The sequence below is a fragment of the Ranitomeya variabilis genome, chromosome 1 (genome assembly GCF_051348905.1).
Source record: "Ranitomeya variabilis isolate aRanVar5 chromosome 1, aRanVar5.hap1, whole genome shotgun sequence".
NCBI lineage: Eukaryota > Metazoa > Chordata > Amphibia > Anura > Dendrobatidae > Ranitomeya > Ranitomeya variabilis.
Genome location: NC_135232.1, coordinates 578,714,941 through 578,729,611, shown reverse-complemented (window position 1 = coordinate 578,729,611; position 14,671 = coordinate 578,714,941).

The window sequence follows — 14,671 nt, the reverse complement described above, 5'->3', positions numbered from 1 at the left end:
TCCCTCACGTAATCTCCGATCCTCCCAAGACCTTCTACTCTCCTCCACACTTATTCGTTCCTCACACAACCGCCTCCAGGATTTCTCCCGAATATCCCCCATCCTCTGGAATTCCATGCCTCAGCACGTCTGACTATCCACCACCCTCGGATCCTTCAGACGGAACCTGAAAACCCATCTTTTCAAGAAAGCCTACAGCCTGCAATAGCCATTCTGCCGCCTCGCCATCGCCAGAGCAGCCGCCTCACCACCGCCAGAGCTGCTGCAACTCTGACCTTCTGTCTCTTCCTCACTATCCCATAGAATGTAAGTCCGCAAGGACAGGGTTCTCTCCCCTCTGTACCAGTCTGTCACTGTAAACTTGTTTACTGTAAATGATATTTATAACCCTGTATGTAACCCCTTTCTCATGTACAGCACCATGGAATTTATGGTGCTATATAAATAAATAATAATAATAATAATATAATAATAATAATAATCTGGGGCCTCCCATCTTCTTACGATGACATCCTCTTCTTGTCTTCAGGCTGCGGCTCTGGCGCAGGCGTACTTTGTCTGCTCTGTTGAGGGCAGAGCAATGTACTGCAGTGCGCAGGCAACGGGCCTCTCTGACCTTTCCCCGCGATGCCCATCAGACCAGAACAGAACCGGGACCGCCCGATGAGTATAATATAACCTCTTTTTCTCATCTTTCAGGATACATCGGGGGCTTATCTACAGCATTACAGAATGCTGTAGATAAGCCCCTGATGCCGGTGGGCTTAGCTCACCTTCGATTTTGGGGGTGACAGGTTCCCTTTAACAGTATTGGTCTTCTTAAATGAGGCAAAGGGGTCCTATGAGCCCAGATAGGCTCCAGGTCCAAAGTGCAACTACACCCCCTTTACTCACTATAGTCACAACTCTGGTGTTGAAATACCATTATATGCACACATAAAAATCTCAAGTGCAACTTTAAGCTTTATTTTTATGAAGCAAAATAGTCCTTTAAATACATCAGGTTTCTGCATTTTTTTTAGCAGCCACCATGTGAACTATTAACACCGGGCTTAAATTATTCAATGCAAAACAGTTTTCTGATGAAGGAAATGCCAAGTCATAGAGGTAAATAACTGGTTATTCAGTCATTAATTATTTAGCAGATGTATTGACAACCTAGCAAACACATTCATTGTATACAGCACTATCATAGAGAAACAGGATACAAGTTAAAAGGTGGTTATTGGAATCAAAGACCTTTATTACACTAGCAGAATTCTCAGAGCATCTATTGAAGAGGAATTCACTATTGCTAATCCAAGTCACCTATGACTATCACAAGGAATAAAGTGGTGGTTGACTTTGATGTGTCAACCATCCGACTATCACCAACACGTCCGACAATCAACCATATTCAGATCCTTCAGACATAACCTTAAAATCCACCTTTTCAGGAAAGCCTACAGCCTGCAATGACCCCGCTGCCTCCTCACCACTACCGGAGCTACCGCCTCACCAACACCAGAGCTGCTGTAATTCTCAATCTACTGTCTCCTTCCCCATAATCCTGTAGAATGTAAGCCTGCAGGGCAGGGTCCATGCCCCTCTGTATCAGTCTGTCATTGTTAGTTTACATTTGTAGTAAGCCCCGAAGACCCTGTTGTAGAACATTTTTTTAAGAGTCATGATCACGGTCTTTCATTCCCAGAATGTCAAGTTTGTTCCTTCAGATGATGTTAGCTTTGGCCTTCTACTGCTAATGTCTTCTGTACTGTGGATTAGCATCTCAGATTAAGTTCACACTCTTCAAATGGCTTCAAACCTTTTCCTGATATGGGCTTTCCTCTGTCCTCTCCTGATAGGATAGGAGTGACACATATCGGCGTTACCACACCAGCAGAGGCACTAATTCAGTCCTTCATAATTCTCCTATAATTGTCATCTACTAGACTCTTTATTTTGTCGAGTCACATTATTATTTATTGGTGCTGTAGAGTTATAACACAGTGTGCTGTTCAACCAACCTCCTAAACAAACTTACATGTAGTACATCCTTAAGAACTCACCTGATAAAATTGAATCTTTAAGTCTTAGGTCGGGGTGAGCAACACGAAGTAAAGGTGATCGAAGAACACAGCTAGACAGCAGACGGATCAGAAGGGTATAACCGATAGCAAGCAGACAGGCGGGGCAGAAACACAGTATGACACAGCACCAGAAGTGTGGCTATACTCTGGTATTAAATTTGAATAGTCAATCCAGAACTTGGAGCAGCCAAACGGCTAAAGGTAGAGTTGCATGCTATAAACAAAGAGATGGTCAGTGGCAGAGATATATGCAACCAGTAGACAAATATTTAAGCACAAGCTACAGTGATGAACAAACTGGATAATTGCTTGCAGAAGACATTTCACACGGAGAATAGCATCAGTACTAAGATAAAAGAGTTTGTAATGCTTACAGCAGACAAATGGTTAATCACAGAGGAGTTTACAGAAGAGATGATTAGCCAGCTGAGTGAAGATGCATTGCTGGGAACTGAAGCATGCATACAACAGGAGAAAGGAAGGATTGCTGGGGACCACAGGGGTGGTGAGTATGCAAGCGTCCTTGCATGGAGGGGGGAATGAACCATGCACGGGTTCCAACAATTAGCATTACAGTATGCAAGTGAATGAAGGTTCATTTTAAATTCTGTTATACTGAATCATGTACTGTAGACTATTAGGCCAACATGGATCACCCCTGGCATTGATGTTGTCAAATGTCTGTTAACATGACTACCAGCAATGCATATAAAAGACTAAATTTAAATGAGCCTCCTCCATTTTGTGGTACCAAATCAAATAAAATACCCTAAAACAAGACTATTGCCTTTATCCACATGGCTCCACTCTCTCATAAGAGGATAAACTCCCTTGTCTGTCACCTCTACCTTGCTTACAGGAGTATAACCACTATAGTGGGTGCTTAGGTTGCAGTTGTACCCAGAAACAAAGAGACCCAAAAGGCCTCTTTGGCCCATATGAGAAGACTATTTCTTGACTGTGATATTTGGGTGCCTTGCCGGATATTTTACATTGAAGTCCCTGAGTTTCAACTAGGTTTGTTGTCAATGAGACAAAAGGAAGCATTGTGCAGGTACATTTTGTTTTTTGGTACATTTTCAGCCTCTTTCCCTCATGACTAGCCTGATATAGTTCCATTTTCTTTTTGGTAGGAAGAAAGGAAGAAGTGATGCTACAATTGATATTCTTTGACTATAAGCATATTAAAAGCGTTCCCTAAAGTGTAGGTTGGGTCATATTAGGTCAGTATTACACTTATTAATCACAATGTCCACGTAATCAGGTAAATGGCACTTCACATAAACTAACTACAGCCACTAATTAAAGTAAAATAATCTCAATAGTGGGTTACTCTGTAATTAGGAAGAAGCAGGTGGTGAAACGCACGTCGAGGTGAGGGGACGCTGGGCTGACTTTCTTCACTCTTCTTTAGCTACCCTTCAGTTACATAGGTATCTTATTAGTAAGCGGGGCTTTTTTACTGGCATCATTTATGGATTTTCTTTATGTATATGAGTTTTCCTCATTTTTTTACTTTATATTACATCCCTATCTTGTATGACTATGTAGATATATATATTACCGTCTTGTAACTTCATAGAACTTTCCACACTTACCCCTTGGCTAAAGTACATGTGCATTTCCTGAAACAACAGGAAATTAAAGTCTAAAAAAGCCCTAGTGGCCAAGGTGAAAATTGCAAGACTTCTAATGTTCAATAAGGATTGTTATTTGAAAGAAATAATATGGCAAAAATGTGGGAAAAAAATAAATTTCACACTTTATGATGATAGCTTCTCTTTAAGTCATATTATATCATCAGTCTGAAAGGTCAAAAATAAAACAGGTATTCACACATGGTCTCTTTAATAGTAACAAAGCCCCCATGGTGCAGTCATTTATTCCATAGTATGGTCATATTCTGCTCATTTTGAATGTTTTTCTACATTAGCCAGTGCACAAAATAGCTTTAAACATGAGCCTCGAAGGTCCCATTTGGACTGACTAAACATCCTCTTGTTCAAGCAGCAATCGGACTTGGCAGCTCACTTTGATAAAGGGATTGTATTTATATATAATTCACAAAACTAAATCAGTTAAAAATAAAAATGTGTACAAACAGCAAATTTGTAGAAAGTAGAAAAATTCATGGTACAGAATTGGACTCAACCTCAGTCCACAAATTCATCACTTTTATTGTTTAGTAACACAAACTCAATTTTTCTTCTAAACATTGGCTCCAGTAGAGTCTTTATGTTGTGTATGACAGAGCAAAGTTCAAACATATTGGTCCTTCTTCAAGTAGCAATCGTAAACGACGTTGAATGATGGAAAAAAAGCTCTTCCTAGATTAAAATGAGATTTTTTTTTTTGTGGATTTTCATATTTTTTAAATCTAGGTCTCACATAAATGAAGAGATATGGGCACTGTTTTTATTCTATATCATGGTTTTGTACAATTTAAGACAAATACACGGTTCAATCTCATGGCTAAGGTTTGGTCTCCACCATCTTCTCATGTGGTTGAAACTACAGTACTGTTTAGAATTTGTGCCTTTTGAGATGCTACTAGTTATGCATCTGTCCCTGGTATCCTGCGCTCCACTACCTTCTCTGAGTCTGCTGCCCTCTGTTGTGCTCTACGTCAGGATTTGTATATTGCTCAACATATGTAAATGACATATTCTCCGTAGGCCTATTTAAGGCCTAGTAACAAACACACCTGTGTCTTATGATGAAGAATGTGTTCAGTTTTCTTGTGACCCTGTGTATGCGCTCTACCTTTCTGTCTAATCATTCTACTGGATTTACCACTTGGTTGCAGCAAGCCATACTGTATTGTCATGATCCATTTTTGGATTTGTGGCAACTCTGGTTCCACTCTGTTTTAAATGTAGCTTTTTTCCTTTCAGGACCAGTGAGGGTTAATGTCAGTCTTTCCCCACTGGCAATCTGCTGTAACTGCAGAGTTTGTGGGTCAGCTGATGTGGGTGGTGACAACTCCCACCATCCTTTTGTGTTTGTCACTATTCCCTGTGTGGGACTATCTGCATTGGTGAGGCTAGCACCGTTTGCCGGCCAGTGCACTAGCCAGGGCTAGGTGACAGCGAGGGACGGAATTCCTGATGGTGGTGGGCGGAAGAACCCACTTAGGGCATTAGGGGAGTGCAGGGACAGGCTCAGGTGGTGACCATCCCCCATTTCCCTATCAGTAGGGCCTTCTCCCCATTTCCATCCCATTGTGTGTGTTGCTCCATCCGCTGACCGACCTCCTGTGGGGTCATTATATATTCCGTGACATTATCACCAACCCAACATTTTTTCCGGTGAACCCATGGCTCAAGCTCGGACTTTTGCTCAGCAGATCCAGACCCTCCCAGATGAGGTTAAAACGCTGCGGTGTCAGGTGGTGCAGCAGCTCCAGCAGGTGTCAGGGTTCTGGCTCGTGGCTCATGTGCAGGCTCAACCAGAACGCAAGATTTCTCTCCCTGACAGATTTTATGAAGGGAGAGATACATTTTTGGTATTTAAGGAGGCCTGTAAATTATATTTCAGGCTCTGCCCTTATTCTTCAGGGAGTGAGGATCAGCATGTGGGGATTATAGTCTCCCTTCTCAAGGGTGATCCCCAATCCTGGGCCTTCTCCTTGCCGACCGATTCACCATCTCTGTGGTTGGTGGACTAGTTTTTTATGGCATTGGCGCTGGTGTATGGGGATCCTGATGGCGTCTCCCTGGCTGATTATAGACTCCAAAAAATCTAGCAGATGGGTTGGCCGGCTGAGGAGTACTGCTCAGAGTTTAGGAGATGGGCCACTGGCACGCAGTGGAATGACCTCGCTCTTAGAAGTCATTTCTGTCAGGGTGTGTCAGCTAGGCTACAGGATACTTTGGTGCAGTATGCTACTCCTGGGTTGTTGGAAGCCGACATGACCCTTGCTATCCGGGTAGATAGACGCCTCAAGGAGAGACATACAACAAATATTCCCCCTGTTGTTCTTTCTAGGGAGGAGGACACACTGGTGCAGACAGACGAACCCATGCAGGTGGGGGGAGTCTATTCGCAAACAGGGTTGCTTGAAGTTTGCTGTGGTATGGGGGCATGTTTCTACTGTGGGCAGACTGGTCATTTCATTAATGTTTGCCCAGCTAGCGCCAAAGTACCTTCACCATGTCAAAAGCCGTATCCTTCAGGTCGTGTGGAGGGAGGTGACCAGGGTGTGTATATTTCCTCCACCTTTTCATCTCAGTGCACCATCCCTACTGAAGTGGTGGTTGGCTGGGTAAACTGAGACTATACCGGTGCTTGTGGACAGTGGAGCTGGGGTCAATTTGGTGGATTCTCGCTTTATGCAGACCCATGGTCTGATGGGTAGGAGGCTGGCGAGACCCCTTAGTGTTTAGGCAATTGACTATGTCCCACTCAGCCAGGGGAGTGTGATCCAAGTCATAGATAATATAAACCTGCGTATAGGGACTTGTCATGAAGATTAACTGTCGTGCTACGTCTTCAACGGTATGCCAACTCCCATCATCTTAGGCCTCCCTTGGTTGAAGAAATACAATCCGGTCATAAATTGGTGGTCCAGGGAAGTAGTCAGCTTGGCAACACAGAGGGATGCCTCTGTTGTCGGTTCTTCAAAGAGTTCACCATCCTGTGGCAAACGCATGAGTGGAAATAAATGGTCAGGTCCAGACCTGTGTGTGAATGAATACATGTGGGTGTCAACGAAAAACATCAAGTGAAAGTATGCTTCTGGGACCTGGAGTTCTATGGTGATTGGGCTGTATTGGGTGTCAGTCATTCTCAGTCTGGGGACTTTCCAGCTGGAGATATCCCCCCAGTAATGCACGTACACAGCGTATTTCACAGGTTGGCACTCTGGAGATTTGTGGCGCCTCCGGAGCCTACGTTATTGCCACCTCCTTTGGGCTGCATTTGCCGTAAACCTGAGGATCAAGTGACTGCAGAGGTGAACTCTAGTGGATCCAGGTGTCCTCACTGTGCGTTGTTTCTGTCGACGTCTGGTGTTGAGGGTCCAAAGGCCCCTAATTGAAAAGGGGGTACTGTTACAATCCATTTTTGGATTTGTGGCAGCTGTGGCTCAACTCTGTTTTAAATGTAGCTTTTTTTCTTTCAGGACCAGCAAGGTTTAATATCAGTTTTTCCCCCGCTGGCAATCTGCTGCAACTGCAGAGTTGCTGGGTCAGCTGATGTAGGTGGTGAGTCTGACCACTCTCACCATCCTTTAAATGGCCACCTGATAAATCACCTGACGGTTGGTGATAGAGTTTCTCTATGGAGACCAGTTGTGCAGTTGCAGCTCTCTGGTGTCAGCTACTTCTGGTGTTTGGAGTCCTGTTTCTGTGTCATCTGTTGTGAACTCTATTTTTAGGCTCCCTTTAGTGGTCACAAGCGGTACTGTGTAGTGTTGTCTTTCTGCAGGTTGGCTGCATCAGCTGGTTCGTTATCCTTGGTTGGTTTCCTATTTAGCTCACCTGGATACTCAGTTCCTTGCCTGCTATCAATGTATTCAGTGCTCTTCAGATTCCTTGTGACTACCTTGCTCCCAGTCTCTCCAAGACAAGCTAAGTTTTTGTTTGTTCATTTTTGGATTATCAGCATTCATCATGTTTCTTGTCCAGCTTGCTAAAATGTGATCTCCTCGCTTGCTGGTTGCTCTAGGGGACTGAGTTTCTCCCCCCACACCGCTAGTTGGTGCAGGGGTTCTTGAAATCTCAGTGTGGATATTTTGTAAGGGTTTTTTACTGACCGCACAGACCCCTTTTCTATTTTCTGCTATCTAGTATTAGTGGGCCTCATTTGCTGAATCTGTTTTCACCCCTGTGTATGTGCCTTCCTCTTACCTCACCGTTATTACATGTTGGGGGCTTCTATATCTTTGGGGATTATTTCTCTGGAGGCAAGAGAGGTCTTTCTTTCTCTCTAGGGGTAGTTAGTTCCTCAGGCTGGCTCGAGACGTCTAGGATTTTTAGGCACGTTCACCGGCTACCTCTAGTGTGTTTGGATAGGTTCAGTTTTGCGGTCAGTCCAGTTTACCACTTCCCTAGAGCTTGTCCTATGTTTGTTACTTAGCTGGAGTAATTTGTGATCCTCAACCACTAAGGATCATAACAGTCATCTGCGGTGTGGAGCTTGGCAGCGGTATCTGGAAGCTAAGTGTTGTGTTCATTCCTTGTCCCTTTCATGTTTGTCACTGTCCTCTATGTGGTACTATCTGCAGTGGTGAGGCTAGTGCCCTTTGCCGGCCAGTGCACTAGATCTTCCGGTCTAGCGATTGATACATGTATGTCTATACAAACCCTCAACCAATGAGTAATCGCTATGCCTGAAAGGTGCCAGCACATGGAAATTCCTTTCTTCAGCGCATATCAACTTTCACCTCTACCATTTGGAGGAAGTACCTCCTTATTGGCGCAGGGGTCATCTATGTCTATATATTTAGTGTTGACATAGGTGGTCACCATGCAGCATCCATATATCTGAGCCTTTTGATGATCCTATTTGATGAAACATGTTGAGGCATGTTTTGGACATCTGATATGATGAGTACCTCTCCTTTTTCACTGTTATCATTATGATGTAATATGTGACACCAGTCCTTTATCTGTACTGTGTGTTTGCTTGCCTCCTTTGAACCTAGTCTGCCATAAGCTAGCCAACATGGCCACTGATTGGGCCCAATGCATGGTACCCTATGAATTTATCAGTTAATTTCTAGGGATTTCTAGGGTGAGCCGCTGCGGAGTGGGGGAGCCAAATCCGCTGAACATTAGGGTGCCTGTTGTGAATTTGGATTCTGGGCTCCCCCGGTGGCTACTGGTGGAATTGAACTGGTGTCTTCATCTTCTCTGTTCACCTGTTCCCATCAAGATGTGGGAGTCGCTATATAACCTTGCTGCTCTGTTAGTTGCTTGCCGGTCAACAATGTTATCAGAAGTCTCTCTGTGCTTGTTCCTGCTCCTAGACAACTACTAGATAAGTTGGACTCTTGTCCATGTTTGTTTTTGCATTTTTGTTCCAGTTCACAGCTGTAGTTTCGTTACTGTGTCTGGAAAGCTCTTGTGAACAGGAATTGCCACTCTGGTGTTATGAGTTAATGCCAGAGTTTTAAAGTAATTTCTGGATGGTGTTTTGATAGGGTTTTCAGCTGACCATGAAAGTGTCCTTTCTGTCTTCTGCTATGTAGTAAGTGGACCTCAAATTTGCTAAACCTATTTTCATACTACGTTTGTTATTTCATCTTTATTCACCGCCAATACATGTGGGGGGCCTCTGTCTCCTTTCGGGGTATTTCTCTAGAGGTGAGCTAGGACTAATATTTTCCTCTGCTAGCATTATTTAGTCCTCCGGCTGGTGCTGGGCATCTAGAATCAACGTAGGCATGCTACCCGGCCACTGCTAGTTGTGCGTTAGGTTTAGTTCATGGTCAGCTCAGTTCCCATCTTCCAAGAGCTAGTTCCTATATATGCTGATGCTATGTTCTCTTGCCATTGAGAACATGACAGTTTGACCGGCCCACTAAAGGGTTAAAATCCTTGGCTGAGAAAGGAGAGAAATAAGAAGTCTGCTGAGATTTTTTTTTTTTTTTTTTCTCCTTCTAATCTTTGAATGGCTCTGTGTCCACCTGTTTATAATGGATCTTCAGAGTGTAACTGCAGGTTTGAATAATCTCGCCACGAAGGTACAAAATTTGCAAGACTTTGTTTGTCATGCACCTGTATCTGAGCCGAGAATTCCTTTGCCGGAATTTTTCTCGGGGAATAGATCTGGGTTTCAGAATTTTCGAAATAATTGCAAATTATTTTTGTCCCTGAAATTTCGCTCTGCCGGAGACCCTGCACAGCAGGTCAGGATTGTGATTTCCTTGCTCCGGGGCGACCCTCAAGACTGGGCTTTTTCATTGACACCAGGGGATCCTGCGTTGCTCAATGTGGATGCGTTTTTTCTGGCCTTGGGGTTGCTTTATGACGAACCTCATTTGGAGCTTCAGGCAGAAAAAACTTTGATGTCCCTATCTCAGGGGCAAGATGAAGCGGAAATTTACTGCCAAAGATTCCGTAAATGGTCTGTGCTTACTCAGTGGAATGAGTGCGCCCTGGCGGCGACTTTCAGAGAGGGTCTCTCTGATGCCATTAAGGATGTTATGGTGGGGTTCCCTGTGCCTGCGGGTCTGAATGAGTCCATGACAATGGCTATTCAGATCGATAGGCGTTTGCGGGAGCGCAAACCAGTGCACCATCTGGCGGTGTCCACTGAGAAGTCGCCAGAGAGTATGCAGTGTGATAGAATTCTGTCCCGAAGCGAGCGGCAGAATTTTAGACGGAAAAATGGGTTGTGTTTCTATTGTGGTGATTCTACTCATGTTATATCAGCATGCTCTAAGCGCACTAAAAAGCTTGATAAATCTGTTTCCATTTGCACCTTACCGTCTAAGTTTATTCTATCTGTGACCCTGATTTGCTCTTTGTCATCTATTACCACGGACGCCTATGTCGACTCTGGCGCCGCTTTGAGTCTTATGGATTGGTCCTTTGCCAAATGCTGTGGGTATGATTTAGAGCCTTTGGAGACTCCTATTCCTCTGAAGGGGATTGACTCCACCCCATTGGCTAATAATAAACCACAATACTGGACACAAGTAACTATGCGTATTAATCCGGATCACCAGGAGATTATTCGCTTTCTGGTGCTGTATAATCTACATGATGATTTGGTGCTAGGATTGCCTTGGCTGCAATCTCACAACCCAGTCCTCGACTGGAGAGCTATGTCTGTGTTGAGCTGGGGATGTAAGGGGGCTCATGGGGATGTACCTGTGGTTTCCATTTCATCATCTATTCCCTCTGAAATTCCTGAGTTCCTGTCTGACTATCGTGACGTCTTTGAAGAATCCAAGCTTGGTTCGTTACCTCCGCACCGAGAGTGCGATTGTGCCATAGATTTAATCCCGGGTAGTAAATACCCAAAGGGTCGTTTATTTAATCTGTCTGTGCCTGAACATGCTGCTATGCGAGAATATATAAAGGAGTCCTTGGAGAAGGGACATATTCGTCCATCGTCATCTCCCTTAGGAGCCGGTTTTTTCTTTGTGTCAAAAAAAGACGGCTCTTTGAGACCATGTATCGATTATCGGCTTTTGAATAAAATCACTGTTAAATATCAATACCCATTGCCGTTGCTGACTGATTTGTTTGCTCGCATAAAGGGGGCCAAGTGGTTCTCTAAGATTGACCTTCGTGGGGCGTATAATTTGGTGCGAATCAGGCAGGGGGATGAGTGGAAAACCGCATTTAATACGCCCGAGGGCCACTTTGAGTATTTAGTGATGCCTTTTGGTCTTTCAAATGCTCCGTCAGTTTTCCAGTCCTTTATGCATGATATTTTTCGCGATTATTTGGATAAATTTATGATTGTGTATCTGGATGATATTCTGATTTTTTTCGGATGACTGGGACTCTCATGTCCAGCAAGTCAGGAGGGTTTTCCAGGTTTTGCGGTCTAATTCTTTGTGTGTGAAGGGTTCTAAGTGTGTTTTTGGGGTACAGAGGATTTCCTTTTTGGGATATATTTTTTCTCCCTCTTCCATTGAAATGGATCCTGTCAAGGTTCAAGCTATTTGTGATTGGACGCAGCCCTCTTCTCTTAAGAGTCTTCAGAAATTTTTGGGCTTTGCTAACTTTTATCGTCGATTTATTGCTGGTTTTTCGGATATTGCTAAGCCATTGACCGATTTGACTAAGAAGGGTGCTGATGTTGCTGATTGGTCCCCTGACGCTGTGGAGGCCTTTCGGGAGCTTAAGCGCCGTTTTTCCTCTGCCCCTGTGTTGCGTCAGCCTGATGTTGCTCTACCTTTTCAGGTTGAGGTCGACGCTTCTGAGATCGGAGCTGGGGCAGTGTTGTCGCAGAAAAGTTCTGACTGCTCCGTGATGAGGCCTTGTGCCTTCTTTTCCCGTAAATTTTCGCCCGCTGAGCGGAATTATGATGTTGGGAATCGGGAGCTTTTGGCCATGAAGTGGGCTTTTGAGGAGTGGCGCCATTGGCTTGAGGGGGCCAGACATCAGGTGGTGGTATTGACTGACCACAAAAATTTGATTTATCTTGAGACCGCCAGGCGCCTGAATCCTAGACAGGCGCGCTGGTCATTATTTTTCTCTCGGTTTAATTTTGTGGTGTCATACCTGCCGGGTTCTAAGAATGTTAAGGCGGATGCCCTTTCTAGGAGTTTTGAGCCTGACTCGCCTGGTAACTCTGAGCCCACAGGTATCCTTAAGGATGGAGTGGTATTGTCAGCCGTTTCTCCAGACCTGCGGCGGGCCTTGCAGGAGTTTCAGGCGGATAGACCGGATCGTTGCCCACCTGATAAACTGTTTGTTCCTGATAATTGGACCAGTAGAGTCATCTCTGAGGTTCATTCTTCTGCGTTGGCAGGTCATCCTGGCATTTTTGGTACCAGGGATTTGGTGGCAAGGTCCTTCTGGTGGCCTTCCCTGTCACGAGATGTGCGAGGCTTTGTGCAGTCTTGTGACGTTTGTGCTCGGGCCAAGCCTTGTTGTTCTCGGGCTAGTGGATTATTGTTGCCCTTGCCTATTCCTAAGAGGCCTTGGACGCACATCTCGATGGATTTTATTTCAGATCTGCCTGTTTCTCAGAAGATGTCTGTCATCTGGGTGGTGTGTGACCGTTTCTCTAAGATGGTCCATTTGGTTCCTCTGCCCAAGTTGCCTTCTTCTTCCGAGTTGGTTCCTCTGTTTTTTCAAAATGTTGTTCGTTTGCATGGTATTCCTGAGAATATCATTTCTGACAGAGGGACCCAGTTCGTGTCTAGATTTTGGCGGGCATTCTGTGCTAGGATGGGCATAGATTTATCTTTTTCGTCCGCTTTCCATCCTCAGACGAATGGCCAGACCGAGCGGACTAATCAGACCCTGGAGACATATCTGAGGTGTTTTGTGTCTGCTGACCAGGATGATTGGGTTGCTTTTTTGCCATTGGCAGAGTTCGCTCTCAATAATCGGGCCAGCTCTGCCACTTTGGTGTCCCCGTTTTTCTGTAATTCGGGGTTTCATCCTCGATTTTCCTCTGGTCAGGTGGAATCTTCGGATTGTCCTGGAGTGGATGCTGTGGTGGAGAGATTGCATCAGATCTGGGGGCAGGTGGTGGACAATTTGAGGTTGTCCCAGGAGAAGACTCAGCTTTTTGCCAACCGCCACCGTCGTGTTGGTCCTCGGCTTTGTGTTGGGGATTTGGTGTGGTTGTCTTCTCGTTTTGTCCCTATGAGGGTCTCTTCTCCTAAGTTTAAGCCTCGGTTCATCGGCCCGTATAAGATATTGGAGATTCTTAACCCTGTTTCCTTCCGTTTGGACCTCCCTGCATCCTTTTCTATTCATAACGTTTTTCATCGGTCATTATTGCGCAGGTATGAGGTACCGGTTGTGCCTTCCGTTGAGCCTCCTGCTCCGGTGTTGGTTGAGGGTGAGTTGGAGTACGTTGTGGAGAAAATCTTAGACTCTCGTGTTTCCAGACGGAGACTCCAGTATCTGGTCAAGTGGAAGGGATACGGCCAGGAGGATAATTCTTGGGTGAATGCATCTGATGTTCATGCCTCTGATCTGGTTCGTGCCTTTCATAGGGCCCATCCTGATCGCCCTGGTGGTTCTGGTGAGGGTTCGGTGCCCCCTCCTTGAGGGGGGGGTACTGTTGTGAATTTGGATTCTGGGCTCCCCCGGTGGCTACTGGTGGAATTGAACTGGTGTCTTCATCTTCTCTGTTCACCTGTTCCCATCAAGATGTGGGAGTCGCTATATAACCTTGCTGCTCTGTTAGTTGCTTGCCGGTCAACAATGTTATCAGAAGTCTCTCTGTGCTTGTTCCTGCTCCTAGACAACTACTAGATAAGTTGGACTCTTGTCCATGTTTGTTTTTGCATTTTTGTTCCAGTTCACAGCTGTAGTTTCGTTACTGTGTCTGGAAAGCTCTTGTGAACAGGAATTGCCACTCTGGTGTTATGAGTTAATGCCAGAGTTTTAAAGTAATTTCTGGATGGTGTTTTGATAGGGTTTTCAGCTGACCATGAAAGTGTCCTTTCTGTCTTCTGCTATGTAGTAAGTGGACCTCAAATTTGCTAAACCTATTTTCATACTACGTTTGTTATTTCATCTTTATTCACCGCCAATACATGTGGGGGGCCTCTGTCTCCTTTCGGGGTATTTCTCTAGAGGTGAGCTAGGACTAATATTTTCCTCTGCTAGCATTATTTAGTCCTCCGGCTGGTGCTGGGCATCTAGAATCAACGTAGGCATGCTACCCGGCCACTGCTAGTTGTGCGTTAGGTTTAGTTCATGGTCAGCTCAGTTCCCATCTTCCAAGAGCTAGTTCCTATATATGCTGATGCTATGTTCTCTTGCCATTGAGAACATGACAGGTGCCTACCCCTGCAGCTAGGCAGGCTGTTCATATCAGCAGGGAACAGTGTTAGTGAGGTACTATATGTGTATTATGCACTTTTGCACCTTTTGTTATTATGTCATTCACCCTTTGTCACACTGTTTAATTATTGCCATTCATCATTTCTCCATTGGCAAATACCTGTCCTTTTC